The sequence below is a fragment of the Spermophilus citellus genome (assembly GCF_964194105.1).
Source record: "Spermophilus citellus genome assembly, contig: SCAFFOLD_53, whole genome shotgun sequence".
NCBI classification, from domain to species: domain Eukaryota; kingdom Metazoa; phylum Chordata; class Mammalia; order Rodentia; family Sciuridae; genus Spermophilus; species Spermophilus citellus.
The window spans coordinates 2,428,841-2,450,603 of record NW_027672727.1 but is presented as its reverse complement, the minus strand read 5'-3'; positions in this window follow the sequence as shown (position 1 = coordinate 2,450,603).

The window sequence follows — 21,763 nt, the reverse complement described above, 5'->3', positions numbered from 1 at the left end:
TTTTTGGAAGCTTGGCAACCCCTTTCTATGAAAGTCATTTTTGCCAGTCTCTGCTTAGGGCTACATCAATAGGAAACAAACCTTAGAGATAGAACTTGGAACTATTTTATTGTGTCAAGTTTCACAGAACTAGCACAAACCGTGTTTGATTTAGAGTTCCAACTACATGTATCCATGTAGGAGAAAACAGAGTGAAAACTATAAATTAAAACTGTTACTGCCAACGAACGGTTTAACCTAGAAAAACGAAATTTTGTGAGCCAAGTGGGATTGGGGTACTGATCATTACCTGAAAGTGTCATCAAGTTTGGCTGAAAAATTTTGTGCTGAGATTTCAGGAAACTCATAGTTTTTTGGAAGCTTGGCAACCCCTTTCCATGAAAGTGATTTTCGTCAGTCTCTGCTTAGGGCTACATCAATAGGAAACAAACCATAGAGATAGAACTTAGAACTACTTTATTGTGTCAAGTTTCAAAGCGCTAGCACAAACCGTGTTTTATTTAGAGTTCCAACTACATGTATCCATATAGGAGAAAACAGAGTGAAATCTAAGATATAAAACTGTTAGCGCCAACGAACAGTTTAACCTAGAAGAACGAAATTTGGTGAGCCATGTGGGATTGGGGTACTGATCATTACCTGAAAGTGTCATCAAGATTGGGTTAAAAAATGTGTGCTGACATTTCAGGAAACTTGTAGTTGTTTGGAAGCTTGGCAACCCCTTTCCATGAAAGTGATTTTCTCCAGTCTCTGCTTAGGGCTACATCAATAGGAAACAAACCATAGAGATTGAACTTGGAACGACTTTATTGTGTCAAGTTTCAAAGAGCTAGCACAAACCGTGTTTGATTTAGAGTTCCAACTACATGTATCCATAGAGGAGAAAACAGACTGAAATCTAAGATATAAAACTGTTAGCGCCAACGAACAGTTTAACCTAGAAGAACGAAATTTGGTGAGCCATGTGGGATTGGGGTACTGATTATTACCTGAAAGTGTCATCAAGATTGGGTGAAAAAATGTGTGCTGACATTTCAGGAAACTTGTAGTTTTTTCGAAGCTTGGCAACCCCTTTCCATGAAAGTCATTTTCGCCAGTCTCTGCTTAGGGCTACATCAATAGGAAAAAAACCATAGAGATATAACTGGGAACTATTTATTGTGTCAAGTTTCAAAGAGCTAGCACAAACCGTGTTTGATTTAGAGTTCCAAATACATGTATCCATATAGGAGAAACCAGAGTGAAACCTAAAAATTAAAAATGTTACTGCCAACAAACGGTTTAACCTAGAAGAACGAAATTTGGTGAGCCAAGTGGGATTGGGGTACTGATCATTACCTGAAAGTGTCATCAAATTGGGTGAAAAAATGTGTGCTGAGATTTCAGGAAACTCTTAGTTTTTTGGAAGCTTGGCAACCCCTTTCTATGAAAGTGATTTTCACCAGTTGCTGCAAGGGCTACATCAGTAGGAAACAAACCATAGAGATAGAACTTGGAACTACTTTATTGTGTCAAATTTCAAAGAGCTAGCACAAACCGTGTTTGATTTAGAGTTCCAAATACATGTATCCATATATTAGAAAACAGAGTGAAACCTAAAAATTAAAACTGTTACTGCCAACGAACGGTTTAACCTAGAAGAACGAAATTAGGTGAGCCAAGTGGTATTGGGGTACTGATCATTACCTGAATGTGTCATCAAGATTGGGTGAAAAAATGTGTGCTGAGATTTCAGGAAACTCGTAGTTTTTTGGAAGCTTGGCAACCCCTTTCCATGAAAGTGATTATCGCCAGTCTCTGCTTAGGGATACATCAATAGGAAACAAACCATAGAGATATAACTGGGGACTACTTTATTTTGTCAAGTTTCAAAGAACTAGAACAAACCGTGTTTGATTTAGAGTTCCAACTATATGTATCCATATAGGAGAAAACAGAGTGAAACGTAAATATTAAAACTGTTACTGCCAACGAACGGTTTAACCTAGAAGAACGAAATTTGGTGAGTCAAGTGGGATTGTGGTACTGATCATTACCTGAAAGTGTCATCAAATTGGGTGAAAAAATGTGTGCTGAGATTTCAGGAAACTCATAATTTTTTGGAAGCTTGGCAACCCTTTCCATGAAAGTGATTTTCGCCAGTCTCTGTTTAAGGCTACATGAATAGGAAAGAAACCATAGAGATAGAACTTGGAACTATTTTATTGTGTCAGGTTTCAAAGAACTAGCACAAACTGTGTTTGATTTAGATTTCCAACTACATGTATCCATATAGGAGAAAACAGAGTGAAACCTAAAAATTAAAACTGTTACTGCCAACGAATGGTTTAACCTAGAAGAACGAAATTTGGTGAGCCAAGTGGTATTGGGGGACTCATCATTACCTGAATGTGTCGTCAAGATTGGGTGAAAAAAAGTGTGCTGAAATTTCAGGAAACTCGTAGTTTTTTGGAAGTTTGGCAACCCTTTTCCATGAAAGTGATTTTCGCCAGTCTCTGCTTAGTGCTACATCAATACTGAACAAACCATAGAGATAGAACTTGGAACTATTTTATTGTGTCAGGTTTCAAAGAACTAGCACAAACCGTGTTTGATTTAGAGTTCCAACTACATGTATCCATATAGGAGAAAACAGAGTGAAACCTAAAAATTAAAACTGTTACTGCCAACCAACGGTTTCACCTAGAAGAACGAAAATTGCTGAGCCAAGTGGGATTGGGGTACTGATCATTACCTGAAAGTGTCATCAAGATTGGGTGAAAAAATGTGTGCTGAGATTTCAGGAAACTCGTAGTTTTTTGGAAGCTTGGCAACCCCTTTCCATGAAAGTGATTTTCGCCAGTCTCTGCTTATGGCTACATCAATAGGAAACAAACCTTAGAGATAGAACTTGGAACTATTTTATTGTGTCAGGTTTCAAAGAACTAGCACAAACTGTGTTTGATTTAGAGTTCCAAATACATGTATCCATATAGGAGAAAACAGAGTGAAACCTAAAAATTAAAACTGTTCCTTCCAACGAACGGTTTAACCTAGAAGAACGAAATTTGGTGAGCCAAGTGGGATTGGGGTACTGATCATTACCTGAAAGTGTCATCAAGATTGGGTGAAAAAATGTGTGCTGAGATTTCCGGAAACTCGTAGTTTTTTGGAAGCTTGGCAACCCCTTTCCATGAAAGTGATTTTCGCCAGTCTCTGCTTAGGGCTACATCAATAGGAAACAATTTTTAGAGATAGAACTTGGAACTACTTTATTGTGTCAAGTTTCAAAGAGCTAGCACAAACCGTGTTTGATTTAGAGTTCCAACTACATGTATCCATATAGGAGAAAATAGAGTGAAACCTAAAAAGTAAAACTGTTACTGCCGATGAACGGTTTAACCTAGAAAAACGAAATTTGGTGAGCCAAGTGGGATTGGGGTACTGATCATAACCTGAAAGTGTCATCAAGATTGGGTGAAAAAATGTGTGCTGTGATTTCAGGAAACTCGTAGTTTTTTGAGACTTGGCAACCCCTTTCCATGAACGGGATTTGCGCCAGACTCTGCTTAGGGCTACATCAATACGAAGCAAACCATAGAGATAGAACTTGGAACCTCTTTATTGTGTCAAGTTTCAAAGAGCTAGCACAAACCGTGTTTGATTTAGAGTTCCAACTACATGTATCCATATAGGAGAAAATAGAGTTAAACCTAAAAATTGAAACTGTTACTGCCAACGAACGGTTTAACCTAGAAGAACGAAATTTGGTGAGCCAAGTGGTATTGGGGTACTGATCATTACCTGAAAGTGTCATGAATATTGGGTGTAAAAATGTGTGCTGAGATTTCAGGAAACTCGTAGTTTTTTGGAAGCTTGGCAACCCCTTTCCATGAAAGTGATTTTCGCCAGTCTCTGCTTAGGGCTACATCAATAGGAAACAAACCTTAGAGATAGAACTTGGAACTCTTTTATTTTGTCAAGTTTCAAAGAGCCAGCACAAACCGTGTTTGATTTAGAGTTCCAACGATATGTATCCATATAGGAGAAAATAGAGTGAAACCTAAAAAATTAAACAGTTACTTCCAACGAACGGTTTTACCTAGAAGAACAAAATTTGGTGAGCCAAGTGGGATTGGGGTACTGATCATTACCTGAAAGTGTCATCAAGATTGGGTGAAAAAATGTGTGCTGAGATTTCAGGAATCTCGTAGTTTCTTGGAAGCTTGGCAACCCCTTTCCAGGAAAGTCATATGTGCCAGGCTCTGCTTAGGGCTACATCAATAGGAAACAACCATAGTGATAGAACTTGGAACTACTTTATTGTGTCAAGATTCAAAGAGCTAGCACAAACCGGGTTTGATTTTGAGTTCCAACTACATTTATCCATGTAGGAGAAAATAGAGTGAAACCTAAAAATTTAAACTGTTACTGCCAACGAATTGTTTAACCTAGAAGAACGAAATTGGTGCGCCAAGTGGGATTGGGGTACTGATCATTACCTGAAAGTGTCATCAAGATTGGGTGAAAAAATGTGTGCTGAGATTTCAGGAAACTCGTAGATTTTGGAAGCTTGGCAACCCCTTTCCATGAAAGGGATTTGCGCCAGTCTCTGCTTAGGGCTACATCAATAGGAAACAAACCTTAGAGATAGAACTTGGAACTACTTTATTGTGTCAAGTTTCCAAGAGCTACCACAAACCGTGTTTGATTTAGAGTTCCAACGACATGTATCCATATAGGAGAAAATAGAGTGAAATCTAAAAATTCAAACTGTTACTGCCAACCAACGGTTTAACCTAGAAGAACGAAATTTGGTGAGCCAAGTGGGATTGGGGTACTGATCATTACCTGAAAGTGTCATCAAGATTGGGTGAAAAAATGTGTTCGGGGATTTCAGGAAACTCGTAGTTTTTTGGAAGCTTGGCAACCCCTTTCCATGAAAGTGATTTTCGCCAGTCTCTGCTTAGGGGTACATCAATAGGAAAAAAATCCTTAGAGATAGAACTTGGAACTACTTTATTGTGTCAAGTTTCAAAGAGCTAGCACAAACCGTGTTTGATTTAGAGTTCCAACGACATGTATCCATATAGGAGAAAATAGAGTGAAACCTAAAAATTTAAACTGTTACTGCCAACGAATGGTTTAACCTAGAAAAACGAAATTTGGTGAGCCAAGTGGGATTGGGGTACTGATCATTACCTGAGAGTTTCATCAAGATTGGGTGAAAAAATGTGTGCTGAGATTTCAGGAAACTCGTAGATTTTTGGAAGCTTGGAAACCCCTTTCCATGAAAGTGATTTTCGTCAGTCTCTGCTAGGGCTACATCAATAGGAAACAAACCATAGAGATAGAACTTGGAACTACTTAATTGTGTTAAGTTTGAAACAGCTAGCACAAACCGTGTTTGATTTAGAGTTCCAACTACATGTATCCATATAGGAGAAAATAGAGTGAAACCTAAAAATTGAAACTGTTACTGCCAAAGAACGGTTTAACCTAGAAGAATGAAATTTGCTTAGCCAAGTGGGATTGGGGTACTGATCACTACCTGAAAGTGTCATCAAAATTGGGTGAAAAATGTGTGCTGAGATTTCAGAAAACTCGTAGTTTTTGGAAGCTTGGCAACCCCTTTCCATGAAAGTGATTTTCTCCAGTCTCTGCTTATGGCTACATCAATAGGAAACAATCTTTAGAGATAGAACATGGAACTACTTTATTGTGTCAAGTTTCAAAGAGCTAGCACAAACCGTGTTTGATTAAGAGTTCCAAATACATGTATCCATGAAGGAGAAAATAGAGTGATACCTAAAAATTTAAACTGTTACTGCCAACGAACGGTTTAACCTAGAACGAAATTTGCTGAGCCAAGTGGGATTGGGGTACTGATCATTAACTGAAAGTGTCATCAAGATTGGGTGAAAAAATGTGTGCTGAGATTTCAGGGAACTCATAGTTTTTTGGAAGCTTGGCAACCCCTTTCCTTGAAAGTGATTTTCGCCAGTCTCTGCTTAGGGCTACATCAATAGGAAACAATCCTTAGAGATAGAACTTGGAACTACTTTATTGTGTCAAGTTTCAAAGAGCTAGCACAAACCGTGTTTGATTTAGAGTTCCAACTACATGTATCCATATAGGAGAAAATAGAGTGAAACCTAAAAAGTAAAACTGTTATTGCCGATGAACGGTTTAACCTAGAAAAGCGAAATTTGGTGAGCCAATTGGGATTGGGGTACTGATCATAACCTGAAAGTGTCATCAAGATTGGGTGAAAAAATGTGTGCTGTGATTTCAGGAAACTCGTACTTTTTTGAGACTTGGCAACCCCTTTCCATGAACGGGATTTGCGCCAGACTCTGCTTAGGGCTACATCAATACGAAGCAAACCATAGAGATAGAACATGGAACTTCTTTATTGTGTCAAGTTTCAAAGAGCTAGCACAAACCGTGTTTGATTTAGAGTTCCAACTACGTGTATCCATATAGGAGAAAATAGAGTTAAACCTAAAAATTGAAACTGTTACTGCCAAAGAACGGTTTAACCTAGAAGAACGAAATTTGGTGAGCCAAGTGGGATTGGTCTACAGATCATTACCTGAAAGGTTCATCAAGATTGGGCGAAAAAATGTGTGCTGAGATTTCAGGAAACTCGTAGTTTTTTGGAAGCTTGGCAACCCCTTTCCATGAGAGTGATATGTGCCAGGCTATGCTTAGGGCTACATCAACAGGAAACAACCATAGTGAAAGAACTTGGAACTACTTTATTGTGTCAAGATTCAAAGAGCTAGCACAAACCGTGTTTGATTTAATGTTCCAACTACATTTATCCATGTAGGAGAAAATAGAGTGAAACCAAAACATTTAAACTGTTACTTCCAACGAACTGTTTAACCTAGAAGAACGAAATTTGGTGAGCCAAGTGGCATTGGGGTACTGATCATTACCTGAAAGTGTCATCAAGATTGGGTGAAAAAATGTGTGCTGAGATTTCAGGAAACTCGTAGTTTTTTGGAAGCTTGGCAACCCCTTTCCATGAAAGTGATTTTCTCCAGTCTCTGCTTAGGGCTACATCAATAGGAAACAATCCATAGAGACAGAACTTGGAACTACTTTATTGTGTCAAGTTTCAAAGAGCTAATACAAACCGTGTTTGATTTAGAGTTCCAACTACATGTATCCATATAGGAGAAAACAGAGTGAAACCTAAAAATTTAAACTCTTACTGCCAACGAACGGTTTAACCTAGAAGAAAGAAATTTGGTGACCGAAGTGGTATTGGGGAACTGATCATTACCGGAAAGTGTCATCAAGATTGGGTGAAAAAATGTGTGCTGAGTTTTCAGGAAACTCGTAGTTTCTTGGAAGCTTGGCAACCCCTTTCCATGAAAGTGATTTTCGCCAGTCTCTGCTGAGGTCTACATCATAGGAAAAAAATAGAGATAGAACTTGGAACTACATTATTGTGTCAAGTTTCAAAGAGCTACCAAAAACCGAGTTTGATTTAGAGTTCCAACTACATGTATCCATATAGGAGAAAACAGAGTGAAACCTAAAAATTTAAACTCTTACTGCCAACGAACGGTTAAACCTAGAAGAACAAAATTTGGTGAGCCAAGTGGGATTGGGGTACTGATCATTACCTGAAAGTGTCATCAAGATTGGGTGAAAAAAGGTGTGTTGAGATTTCAGGAAACTCGTAGATTTTGGAAGCTTGGCAACCCCTTTCCATGAAAGTGATTTTCGCCAGTCTCTGCATAGGGCTACATCAATAGGAAACAAACCATAGAGATAGAACTTGGAAATACTTTATTGTGTCAAGTTTCAAAGAGCTTGCACAAACCGTGTTTGATTTAGAGTTCCAACTACATGTATCCATAGGGGAGAAAACAGAGTGAAACCTAAAAATTCAAACTGTTACTGCCAACGAACGGTTTAACTTAGAAGAACAAAATTTGGTGAGCCAAGTGGGATTGGGGTACTGATCATTACCTGAAAGTGTCATCAAGATTGGGTGAAAAAATGTGTGCTGAGATTTCAGGAAACTCGTAGTTTTTTGGAAGCTTGACAACTCCTTTCCATGAAAGTGATTTTCGCCAGTCTCTGCTTAGGGCTACATAAATAGGAAACAAACCATAGAGATAGAACTTGGAAATACATTATTGTGTCAAGTTTCAAAGAGCTAGCAAAAACTGTGTTTGATTTAGAGGTCCAACTACATGTATCCATATAGGAGAAAACAGAGTGAAACCTAAAAATTTAAACTGTTACTTTCAACGAACGATTTAACCTAGAAGAACGAAATTTGGTGAGCCAAGTGGGATTGGGGTGCTGATCATTACCTGAAAGTGTCATCAAGATTGGGTGAAAAAATGTGTGCTGAGTTTTCAGGAAACTCGTAGTTTTTTGGAAGCTTGGCAACCCCTTTCCATGAAAGTGATATTCGCCAGTCTTTGCTGAGGTCTACATCAATAGGAAAAATATAGAGATAGAACTTGGAATTACATTATTGTGTCAAGTTTCAAAGAGCTACCACAAACCGAGTTTGATTTAGAGTTCCAACTACATGTATCCATATAGGAGAAAACAGAGTGAAACCTAGAAATTTAAACTCTGACTGCCAACGAACGGTTTAACCTAGAAGAACGAAATTTGGTGAGCCAAGCGGGATTGGGGTACTGATCATTACCTGAAAGTTTCATCAAGATTGTGTTAAAAAAATGTATGCTGAGATTTCAGGAAACTTATAGTTTTTTTGAAGCTTGGCAACCCCTTTCCATGAAAGTGATTTGCATCAGTCTCTGCTTAGGGTTACATCAATAGGAAAAAAACCATAGAGAGAGAACTTGGAACTACTTTATTGTGTAAAGTTTTAAAGAGCTAGCACAAACTGTGTTTGATTTAGAGGTCCAACTACATGTATCCATAGGGGGGAAAACAGAGTGAAACCTAAAAATTTATACTGTTACTGCCAACGAACGGTTTAACTTGGAAGAACAAAATTTGTTGAGCCAAGTGGGATTGGGGTACTGATCATTACCTGAAATTGTCATCAAGATTGGGTGAAAAAATGTGTGCTGAGATTTCAGGAAACTCGTAGTTTTTTGGAAGCTTGGCAACCCCTTTCCATGTAAGTGATATTCGCCAGTCTCTGCTTAGGGCTACATCAATAGGAAACAAACCATAGAGATAGAACTTGGAACTACTTTATTCTGTCAAGTTTCGAAGAGCTAGCACAAACCGTGTTTGATTTAGAGTTCCAACTACATGTATCCATATAGGAGAAAACAGAGTGAAACCTAAGAATTTAAAGTGTTACTGCCAACGAAGGGTTTAACCTAGAAGAACAAAATTTGGTGAGCCAAGTGGGATTGGTGTACTGATCATTACCTGAAAGTGTCATCAAGATTGGGTGAAAAAATGTGTGCTGAGATTTCAGGAAACTCGTAGTTTTTTGGAAGCTTGGCAATCCCTTTCCATGAAAGTGATTTTCGCCAGTCTCTGCTTAGATCTACATCAATAGGAAACAAACCATAGAGATAGAACTTGGAACTACTTTATTGTGTTAATTTTCAAAGAGCTAGCACAAACCGTGTTTGATTTAGAGTTCCAACTACATGTATCCATATAGGAGAAAACAGAGTGAAACCTAAAATTAAAACTGTTACTGACAACGAACGGTTTAACCTAGAAGAATGAAATTTGGTGAGCCAAGTGGGATTGGGGTACTGATCATTACCTGAAAGTGTCATCAAGATTGGGTGAAAAAATGTGAGCATAGATTTCAAGAAACTCATAGTTTTTTGGAAGCTTGGCAACCCCTTTCCATGAAAGTGATTTACGCCAGTCTCTGCTTAGGGCTACATCAATAGGAAACAAACCATAGAGATAGAACTTGGTGTTACATTATTGTGTCAAGTTTCAAAGAGCTAGCACAAACCGTGTTTTATTTAGTGTTCCAACTACATGTATCCATATAGGAGAAAACAGAGTGAAACCTAAAATTAAAACTGTTACTGACAATGAACGGTTTAACCTAGAAGAACGAAATTTGGTGAGCCAAGTGGTCTTCGGGTACTAATCATTACCTGAAAGTGTCATCAAGATTGGGTGAAAAAATGTGTGATGAGATTTCAGGAAACTTATAGTTTTTTGGAAGCTTGGCAACCCCTTTCCATGAAAGTGATTTGCGCCAGTCTCTGCTTAGGGCTACATCAATAGGAAAAAAACCATAAAGATAGAACTTGGAACTACATTATTGTGACAAGTTACAAAGAGCTACCTCAAACGGAGTTAGATTTAGAGTTCCAAATACATGTATCCATATAGGAAAAAACAGAGTGAAACCTAAAAATTTAAACTCTTACTGCCAACGAACGATTTAACCTAGAAGAACGAAATTTGGAGAGCCAAGTAGGATTGGGGTACCGATGATTACCTGAAAGTGTCATCAAGATTGGGTGAAAAAAGGTGTGTTGAGATTTCAGGAAACTCGTAGTTTTTTGGAAGCTTGGCAACCCCTTTCCATGAAAGTGATTTTTGCCAGTCTCTGCTTCGGGCTACATCAATATTAAACAAACCATAGAGATAGAACTTGGAACTACTTTATTGTTTCAAGTTTCAACGAGCTAGCACAAACCGTGTTTGATTTAGAGTTCCAACTACATGTATCCATATTGGAGAATACAGAGTGAAATCTAAAAATTAAAACTGTTACTGCCAACGAATGGTTTAACCTAGAAGAACGAAGTTTGGTGAGCCACGTGGGATTGGGGTACTGATCATTACCTGAAAGTGTCATCAAGATTGGGTGAAAAAATGTGTGCTGAGATTTCAAGAAACTCATAGTTTTTTGGAAGCTTGACAACCCCTTTCCATGAAAGTGATTTTCGCCAGTCTCTGCTTAGGGCTACATAAATAGGAAACAAACCATAGAGATAGAACTTGGAAATACATTATTGTGTCAAGTTTCAAAGAGCTTGCACAAACCGTGTTTGATTTAGAGTTCCAACTACATGTATCCATAGGGGAGAAACAGAGTGAAACCTAAAAATTTAAACTGTTACTGCCAACAACGGTTTAACTTGGAATAACAAAATTTTTGAGCCAAGTGGGATTGGGGTACTGATCATTACATGAAAGTGTCATCAAGTTTGGGTGAAAAAATGTGTGCTGAGATTTCAGGAAACTCGTAGTTTTTTGGAAGCTTGCAACCCCTTTCCATGTAAGTGATATTCGCCAGTCTCTGCTTAGGGCTACATCAATAGGAAACAAACCATAGAGATAGAACTTGGAACTACTTTATTGTGTCAAGTTTCAAAGAGCTACCACAAACCGAGTTTGATTTAGAGTTCCAACTACATGTATCCATATAGGAGAAAACAGAGTGAAACCTAAAAATTTAAAATCTTACTGCCAACGAACGGTTTAACCTAAAAGAACGAAATTTGGTGAGCCAAGCGGGATTGGGGTACTGATCATTACCTGAAAGTTTCATCAAGATTGTGTTAAAAAAATGTATGCTGAGATTTCAGGAAACTTATAGTTTTTTTGAAGCTTGGCAACCCCTTTCCATGAAAGTGATTTGCATCAGTCTCTGCTTAGGGCTACATCAATAGGAAACAAACCATAGAGAGAGAACTTGGAACTACTTTATTGTGTAAAGTTTTAAAGAGCTAGCACAAACTGTGTTTGATTTAGAGGTCCAACTACATGTATCCATATGGGAGAAAACAGAGTGAAACCTAAAAATTTAAACTGTTACTGCCAACGAACGATTTAACATAGAAGAACGAAATTTGGTGAGCCAAGTGGGATTGGGGTGCTGATCATTACCTGAAAGTGTCATCAAGATTGGGTGAAAAAATGTGTGCTGAGTTTTCAGGAAACTCGTAGTTTTTTGGAAGCTTGGCAACCACTTTACATGAAAGTGATATTCGCCAGTCTCTGCTGAGGTCTACATCAATAGGAAAAATATAGAGATAGAACTTGGAACTACATTATTGTGTCAAGTTTCAAAGTGCTACCACAAACCGAGTTTGATTTAGAGTTCCAACTACATGTATCCATATAGGAGAAAACAGAGTGAAACCTAGAAGTTTAAACTCTTACTGCCAACGAACGGTTTAACCTAGAAGAACGAAATTTGGTGAGCCAAGCGGGATTGGGGTACTGATCATTACCTGAAAGTTTCATCAAGATTGTGTTAAAAAAATGTATGCTGAGATTTCAGGAAACTTATAGTTTTTTTGAAGCTAGGCAACCCCTTTCCATGAAAGTGATTTGCATCAGTCTCTGCTTAGGGCTACATCAATAGGAAACAAACCATAGAGAGAGAACTTGGAACTACTTTATTGTGTAAAGTTTTAAAGAGCTAGCACAAACTGTGTTTGATTTAGAGGTCCAACTACATGTATCCATACGGGAGAAAACAGAGTGAAACCTAAAAATTTAAACTGTTACTGCCAACGAACGATTTAACATAGAAGAACGAAATTTGGTGAGCCAAGTGGGATTGGGGTGCTGATCATTACCTGAAAGTGTCATCAAGATTGGGTGAAAAAATGTGTGCTGAGTTTTCAGGAAACTCGTAGTTTTTTGGAAGCTTGGCAACCCCTTTCCATGAAAGTGATATTCGCCAGTCTCTGCTGAGGTCTACATCAATAGGAAAAATATAGAGATAGAACTTGGAACTACATTATTGTGTCAAGTTTCAAAGTGCTACCACAAACCGAGTTTGATTTAGAGTTCCAACTACATGTATCCATATAGGAGAAAACAGAGTGAAACCTAGAAGTTTAAACTCTTACTGCCAACGAACGGTTTAACCTAGAAGAACGAAATTTGGTGAGCCAAGCGGGATTGGGGTACTGATCATTACCTGAAAGTTTCATCAAGATTGTGTTAAAAAAATGTATGCTGAGATTTCAGGAAACTTATAGTTTTTTTGAAGCTTGGCAACCCCTTTCCATGAAAGTGATTTGCATCAGTCTCTGCTTAGGGCTACATCAATAGGAAACAAACCATAGAGAGAGAACTTGGAACTACTTTATTGTGTAAAGTTTTAAAGAGCTAGCACAAACTGTGTTTGATTTAGAGGTCCAACTACATGTATCCATATAGGAGAAAACAGAGTGAAACCTAAAAATTTAAACTGTTACTGCCAACGAACGATTTAACCTAGAAGAACGAAATTTGGTGAGCCAAGTGGGATTGGGGTGCTGATCATTACCTGAAAATGTCATCAAGATTGGGTGAAAAAATGTGTGCTGAGTTTTCAGGAAACTCGTAGTTTTTTGGAAGCTTGGCAACCCCTTTCCATGAAAGTGATATTCGCCAGTCTCTGCTGAGGTCTACATCAATAGGAAAAATATAGAGATAGAACTTGGAACTACATTATTGTGTCAAGTTTCAAAGAGCTACCACAAACCGAGTTTGATTTAGAGTTCCAACTACATGTATCCACATAGGAGAAAACAGAGTGAAACCTAGAAATTTAAACTCTTACTGCCAACGAACGGTTTAACCTAGAAGAACGAAATTTGGTGAGCCAAGTGGGATTGGGGTACTGATCATTAAATATAAGTGTCATCAAGAGATTGTGTTAAAAACCTGTATGCTGAGATTTCAGGATACTTGTAGTTTTTTTGAAGCTTGGCAACCCCTTTCCATAAAATTGAATTGCATCAGTCTCTGCATAGGGCTACATCAATAGGAAACAAACCATAGAGAGAGAACTTGGAACTACTTTATTGTGTCAAGTTTTAAAGAGCTAGCACAAACTGTGTTTGATTTAGAAGTCCAACTACATGTATCCATATAGGAGAAACAGAGTGAAACCTAAAAATTAAAACTGTTACTGCCACCGAACGATTTAACCTAGAAGAACAAAATTTGGTGAGCCAAGTGGGATTGGGGTACTGATCATTACCTGAAAGTGTCATCAAGATTGGGTGAAAAAATGTGTGCTGAGTTTTCAGGAAACTCGTAGTTTTTGGAAGCTTGGCAACCCCTTTCCATGAAAGTGATATTCGCCAGTCTCTGCTGAGGTCTACATCATAGGAAAAAAATAGAGATAGAACTTGGAACTACTTTATTGTGTCAAGTTTCAAAGAGCTAGCAGAAACCGAGTTTGAATTAGAGTTCCAAATACATGTATCCATATAGGAGAAAACAGAGTGAAACCTAAAAATTCAAACTCTTACTGCCAACGAACGGTTTAACCTAGAAGAACGAAATTTGGTGAGCGCAGTGGGATTGGAGTACTGATCATTACCTGAAAGTGTCATTAAGATTGGGTTTAAAAATGTGTGCTGAGATTTCAGGAAACTCGTAATTTTTTGGAAGCTTGGCAACCCCTTTCCATGAAAGTGATTTGCACAAGGCTCTGCTTATGGCTACAGCAATAGGAAACAAACCATAGAAATAGTACTTGGAACTACTTTATTGTGTCAAGTTTCAAAGAGCTAGCCCAAACCGTGTTTGATTTAGAGTTCCAACTACATGTATCCATATAGGAGAAAACGGAGTGAAACCTAAAAATTAAAATAGTTACTGCCAACTAATGGTTTAACCTAGAAGAACGAAATTTGGTGAGCCAAGTGGGATTGGGGTACTGATCATTACCTGAAAGTGACATCAAGATTGGTTGAAAAAGTGTGTGCTGAGATTTCAGGAAACTCGTAGTTTTTTGGAAGCTTGGCAACCCCTTTCCATGAAAGTGATATTCGCCAGTCTCTGCTGAGGTCTACATCAATAGGAAACAAACCATAATGATAGAACTTGGAACTACTTTATTGTGTCAAGTTTCAAAGAGCTAGCACAAACCGTGTTTGATTTAGAGTTCCAACTACATATATCCATAAAGGAGAATACAGAGTGAAACCTAAAAATTTAAACTGTTACTGCCAACGAACGGACGGTATAACCTAGAAGAACGAAATTTATTGAGCCAAGAGGGATTGGGGTACTGATCATTACCTGAAAGTGTCATCAAGATTGTGTGAAAAAATGTGTGCTGTGATTTCAGGAAACTCATAGTTTTTTGGAAGCTTGGCAACCCCTTTCCATGAAAGTGATTTTTGCCAGTCTCTGCTTAGAGCTAAATCAATAGAAAACAAACCATAGAGATAGAACTTGGAACTACTTTATTGTTTCAAGTTTCAAAGAGCTAGCACAAACCGTGTTTGATTTAGAGTTCCAACTACATATATCCATATAGGAGAAAACAGAGTGAAACCTAAAATTAAAACTGTTACTGCCAACGAACGGTTTAACCTAGAAGAACAAAATTTGGTGAGCCAAGTGGGACTCGCGTACTGATCATTACCTGAAAGTGTCATCAAGATTGGGTGAAAAAATGTGTACTGAGATTTCAAGAACCTCATAGTTCTTTGGAAACTTGGAACCCCTTTCCATGAAAGTGATTTTCGCCAGTCTCTGCTTAGGGCTACATCAATAGGAAACAAACCATAGAGATAGAACTTGGAACTACATTATTGTGTCAAGTTTCAATGAGCTACCACAAACCAAGTTTGATTTACAGTTCCAAATACATATATCCATATAGGAGAAAACAGAGTGAAACCTAAAAATTTAAACTCTTACTGCCAACGAACGGTTTAACCTAGAAGAACGAAATTTGGTGAGCGAAGTGGGATTGGGGTACTGATCATTACCTGAAAGTGTCATTTAGATTGGGTGAATAGGCGGGAGGGAAAGGGAGAGTTAATGGAAATTGCATGGAATTGGAAGGTGAGCCTCAGGGTTATACACAATTACATATATGAGGAAAGGAGGAGTAGGATAAAAATTATATAAGTGGAAGAAACGATTTATAGTAGAGGGGGTGGAGAGAGAGAATGGGAGGGGAGGGGAGGGGAGGGTAGGGGGACAGTGGAGAATGGGATAGACAGCAGAATACATCAGTCACTAGAAAGGCAATTTATAAATCAATGGAAATGTTATTGATGTGACACAGCAATCTGTATACGAGGTAAAAATGAGAGTTCATAACACACTTGAATCAATCTGTGAAATATGGTATATTAAGAACTATGTAATGTTTTGAACAACCAACAATAAAATATTATAAAAAAAAGATAAATAAAAAAAAGATAGGGTGAAACAATGTGTGCTGATATTTCGGGAAACTCGTAGTTTTTTGGAAGCTTGGCAACCCCTTTCCATGAAAGTGATTTGCGCCATTCTCTGCTTAAGGCTACATCAATAGGAAACAAACAATAGAGATAGAACTTGGAACTAAATATTGTGTCAAGTTTCAAAGAGCTAGCACAAACCGTGTTTGATTTAGAGTTCCAAATACATGTATCCATATAGGAGAAAACAGAGTGAAACCTAAAAATTTAAACTGTTACTGCCAACGAACGGTTTAAACTAGAGGAACGAAATTTGGTGAGCCAAGTGGGATTGGGGTACTGATCATTACCTGAAAGTGTCATCAAGACTGGGTGAAAAAATGTGTGCTGAGATTTCAGGAAACTCGTAGTTTTTTGGAAGCTTGGCAACCCCTTTCCATGAAAGTGATTTGCACCAGTCTCTTCTTAGGGCTACATCAATAGGAAACAATCCATAGAGAGAGAACTTGGAACTACTTTATTTTGTCAAGTTTCAAAGAGCTAGCACAAACCGTGTTTGATTTAGAGTTCCAACTACATGTATCCATATAGGAGAAAACAGAGTGAAACCTAAAAATTTAAAATCTTACTGCCAACGAACGGTTTAAACTAGAAGAACGAAATTTGGTGAGCTAGTGGGATTGCGGTACTGATCATTACCTGAAAGTGTCATCAAGATTGGGTGAAAAAATGTGTGCTGAGATATTAGGAAACTCGTAGTTTTTTGGAAGCTTGGCAACCCCTTTCCATGAAAGTGATTTTCGCCAGTCTCTGCTGAGGTCTACATCAATAGGAAAAAAATAGAGATAGAACTTGGAACTACATTATTGTGTCAAGTTTCAAAGAGCTAGCACAAACCGTGTTTGATTTAGAGTTCCAAATACATGTATCCATATAGGAGAAAACAGAGTGAAACCTAAAATTAAAACTGTTACTGCCAACGAACGGTTTAACATATAAGAATGAAATTTGTTGAGCCAAGTGGGATTGGGGTACTGATCATTATCTGAAAGTGTCATAAAGATTGGGTGAAAAAATGTGTGCTGAGATTTCAGGAAACTCGTAGTTTTTTGGAAGCTTGGCAACCCCTTTCCATGAAAGTGATTTTCGCCAGTCTCTGCTTAGGGATACATCAATAGGAAACAAACCATAGAGATAGAACTTGGACCTACATTATTGTGTCAAGTTTCAAAGAGGTACCACAAACCGAGTTTGATTTAGAGTTCCAAATACATGTATCCGTATAGGAGAAAACAGAGTGAAACCTAAAAATTTAAACTGTTACTGCCAACGAACGGCTTAACCTAGATGAACGAAATTTGGTGACCGAAGTGGGATTCGGGTACTGATCATTACCTGAAAGTGTCATCAAGATTGGGTGAAAAAATGTGTGCTGAGATTTCAGGAAACTCGTAGTTTTTTGGAAGCTTGGCAACCCCTTTCCATGAAAGTGATTTTCGCCAGTCTCTGCTTAGGGCTACATCAATAGGAAACAAACCATAGAGATAGAACTTGGAACTACTTTATTGTGTCAAGATTCAAAGAGCTAGCACAAACCGTGTTTGATTTAGAGTTCCAACTACATGTATCCATATAGGAGAAAACAGAGTGAAACCTAAAATTAAAACTGTTACTGCCAACGAACCGTTTAACCTAGAAGAACTAAATTTGGTGAGCCAAGTGGGATTGGGGTACTGATCATTACCTGAAAGTTTCATCAAGATTGTGTTAAAAAAATGTGTGCTGAAATTTCAGGAAACTTGTTGTTTTTTGGAAGCTTGGCAACCCCTTTCCATGAAAGTGATTTGCACCAGTCTCTGCTTAGGGCTACATCAATAGGAAACAAAACATAGGGAGAGAACTTGGAACTACTTTATTGTGTCAAGTTTCAAAGAGCTAGCACAAACCGTGTTTGATTTAGAGTTCCAACTACATGTATCCATATAGGAGAAAACGGAGTGAAACCTAAAAATTAAAATAGTTACTGCCAACTAATGGTTTAACCTAGAAGAACGAAATTTGGTGAGCCAAGTGGGATTGGGGTACTGATCATTACCTGAAAGTGACATCAAGATTGGTTGAAAAAGTGTGTGCTGAGATTTCAGGAAACTCGTAGTTTTTTGGAAGCTTGGCAACCCCTTTCCATGAAAGTGATATTCGCCAGTCTCTGCTGAGGTCTACATCAATAGGAAACAAACCATAATGATAGAACTTGGAACTACTTTATTGTGTCAAGTTTCAAAGAGCTAGCACAAACCGTGTTTGATTTAGAGTTCCAACTACATATATCCATAAAGGAGAATACAGAGTGAAACCTAAAAATTTAAACTGTTACTGCCAACGAACGGACGGTATAACCTAGAAGAACGAAATTTATTGAGCCAAGAGGGATTGGGGTACTGATCATTACCTGAAAGTGTCATCAAGATTGTGTGAAAAAATGTGTGCTGTGATTTCAGGAAACTCATAGTTTTTTGGAAGCTTGGCAACCCCTTTCCATGAAAGTGATTTTTGCCAGTCTCTGCTTAGAGCTAAATCAATAGAAAACAAACCATAGAGATAGAACTTGGAACTACTTTATTGTTTCAAGTTTCAAAGAGCTAGCACAAACCGTGTTTGATTTAGAGTTCCAACTACATATATCCATATAGGAGAAAACAGAGTGAAACCTAAAATTAAAACTGTTACTGCCAACGAACGGTTTAACCTAGAAGAACAAAATTTGGTGAGCCAAGTGGGACTCGCGTACTGATCATTACCTGAAAGTGTCATCAAGATTGGGTGAAAAAATGTGTACTGAGATTTCAAGAACCTCATAGTTCTTTGGAAACTTGGAACCCCTTTCCATGAAAGTGATTTTCGCCAGTCTCTGCTTAGGGCTACATCAATAGGAAACAAACCATAGAGATAGAACTTGGAACTACATTATTGTGTCAAGTTTCAATGAGCTACCACAAACCAAGTTTGATTTACAGTTCCAAATACATATATCCATATAGGAGAAAACAGAGTGAAACCTAAAAATTTAAACTCTTACTGCCAACGAACGGTTTAACCTAGAAGAACGAAATTTGGTGAGCGAAGTGGGATTGGGGTACTGATCATTACCTGAAAGTGTCATTTAGATTGGGTGAATAGGCGGGAGGGAAAGGGAGAGTTAATGGAAATTGCATGGAATTGGAAGGTGAGCCTCAGGGTTATACACAATTACATATATGAGGAAAGGAGGAGTAGGATAAAAATTATATAAGTGGAAGAAACGATTTATAGTAGAGGGGGTGGAGAGAGAGAATGGGAGGGGAGGGGAGGGGAGGGTAGGGGGACAGTGGAGAATGGGATAGACAGCAGAATACATCAGTCACTAGAAAGGCAATTTATAAATCAATGGAAATGTTATTGATGTGACACAGCAATCTGTATACGAGGTAAAAATGAGAGTTCATAACACACTTGAATCAATCTGTGAAATATGGTATATTAAGAACTATGTAATGTTTTGAACAACCAACAATAAAATATTATAAAAAAAAGATAAATAAAAAAAAGATAGGGTGAAACAATGTGTGCTGATATTTCGGGAAACTCGTAGTTTTTTGGAAGCTTGGCAACCCCTTTCCATGAAAGTGATTTGCGCCATTCTCTGCTTAAGGCTACATCAATAGGAAACAAACAATAGAGATAGAACTTGGAACTAAATATTGTGTCAAGTTTCAAAGAGCTAGCACAAACCGTGTTTGATTTAGAGTTCCAAATACATGTATCCATATAGGAGAAAACAGAGTGAAACCTAAAAATTTAAACTGTTACTGCCAACGAACGGTTTAAACTAGAGGAACGAAATTTGGTGAGCCAAGTGGGATTGGGGTACTGATCATTACCTGAAAGTGTCATCAAGACTGGGTGAAAAAATGTGTGCTGAGATTTCAGGAAACTCGTAGTTTTTTGGAAGCTTGGCAACCCCTTTCCATGAAAGTGATTTGCACCAGTCTCTTCTTAGGGCTACATCAATAGGAAACAATCCATAGAGAGAGAACTTGGAACTACTTTATTTTGTCAAGTTTCAAAGAGCTAGCACAAACCGTGTTTGATTTAGAGTTCCAACTACATGTATCCATATAGGAGAAAACAGAGTGAAACCTAAAAATTTAAAATCTTACTGCCAACGAACGGTTTAAACTAGAAGAACGAAATTTGGTGAGCTAGTGGGATTGCGGTACTGATCATTACCTGAAAGTGTCATCAAGATTGGGTGAAAAAATGTGTGCTGAGATATTAGGAAACTCGTAGTTTTTTGGAAGCTTGGCAACCCCTTTCCATGAAAGTGATTTTCGCCAGTCTCTGCTGAGGTCTACATCAATAGGAAAAAAATAGAGATAGAACTTGGAACTACATTATTGTGTCAAGTTTCAAAGAGCTAGCACAAACCGTGTTTGATTTAGAGTTCCAAATACATGTATCCATATAGGAGAAAACAGAGTGAAACCTAAAATTAAAACTGTTACTGCCAACGAACGGTTTAACATATAAGAATGAAATTTGTTGAGCCAAGTGGGATTGGGGTACTGATCATTATCTGAAAGTGTCATAAAGATTGGGTGAAAAAATGTGTGCTGAGATTTCAGGAAACTCGTAGTTTTTTGGAAGCTTGGCAACCCCTTTCCATGAAAGTGATTTTCGCCAGTCTCTGCTTAGGGATACATCAATAGGAAACAAACCATAGAGATAGAACTTGGACCTACATTATTGTGTCAAGTTTCAAAGAGGTACCACAAACCGAGTTTGATTTAGAGTTCCAAATACATGTATCCGTATAGGAGAAAACAGAGTGAAACCTAAAAATTTAAACTGTTACTGCCAACGAACGGCTTAACCTAGATGAACGAAATTTGGTGACCGAAGTGGGATTCGGGTACTGATCATTACCTGAAAGTGTCATCAAGATTGGGTGAAAAAATGTGTGCTGAGATTTCAGGAAACTCGTAGTTTTTTGGAAGCTTGGCAACCCCTTTCCATGAAAGTGATTTTCGCCAGTCTCTGCTTAGGGCTACATCAATAGGAAACAAACCATAGAGATAGAACTTGGAACTACTTTATTGTGTCAAGATTCAAAGAGCTAGCACAAACCGTGTTTGATTTAGAGTTCCAACTACATGTATCCATATAGGAGAAAACAGAGTGAAACCTAAAATTAAAACTGTTACTGCCAACGAACCGTTTAACCTAGAAGAACTAAATTTGGTGAGCCAAGTGGGATTGGGGTACTGATCATTACCTGAAAGTTTCATCAAGATTGTGTTAAAAAAATGTGTGCTGAAATTTCAGGAAACTTGTTGTTTTTTGGAAGCTTGGCAACCCCTTTCCATGAAAGTGATTTGCACCAGTCTCTGCTTAGGGCTACATCAATAGGAAACAAAACATAGGGAGAGAACTTGGAACTACTTTATTGTGTCAAGTTTCAAAGAGCTAGCACAAACCGTGTTTGATTTAGAGTTCCAACTACATGTATCCATATAGGAGAAAACAGAGTGAAACCTAAAAATTTAAACTCTTACTGCCAACGAACGGTTTAACCTAGAAGAACGAAATTTGGTGAGCTAGTGGGATTGCGGTACTGATCATTACCTGAAAGTGTCATCAAGATTGGGTGAAAA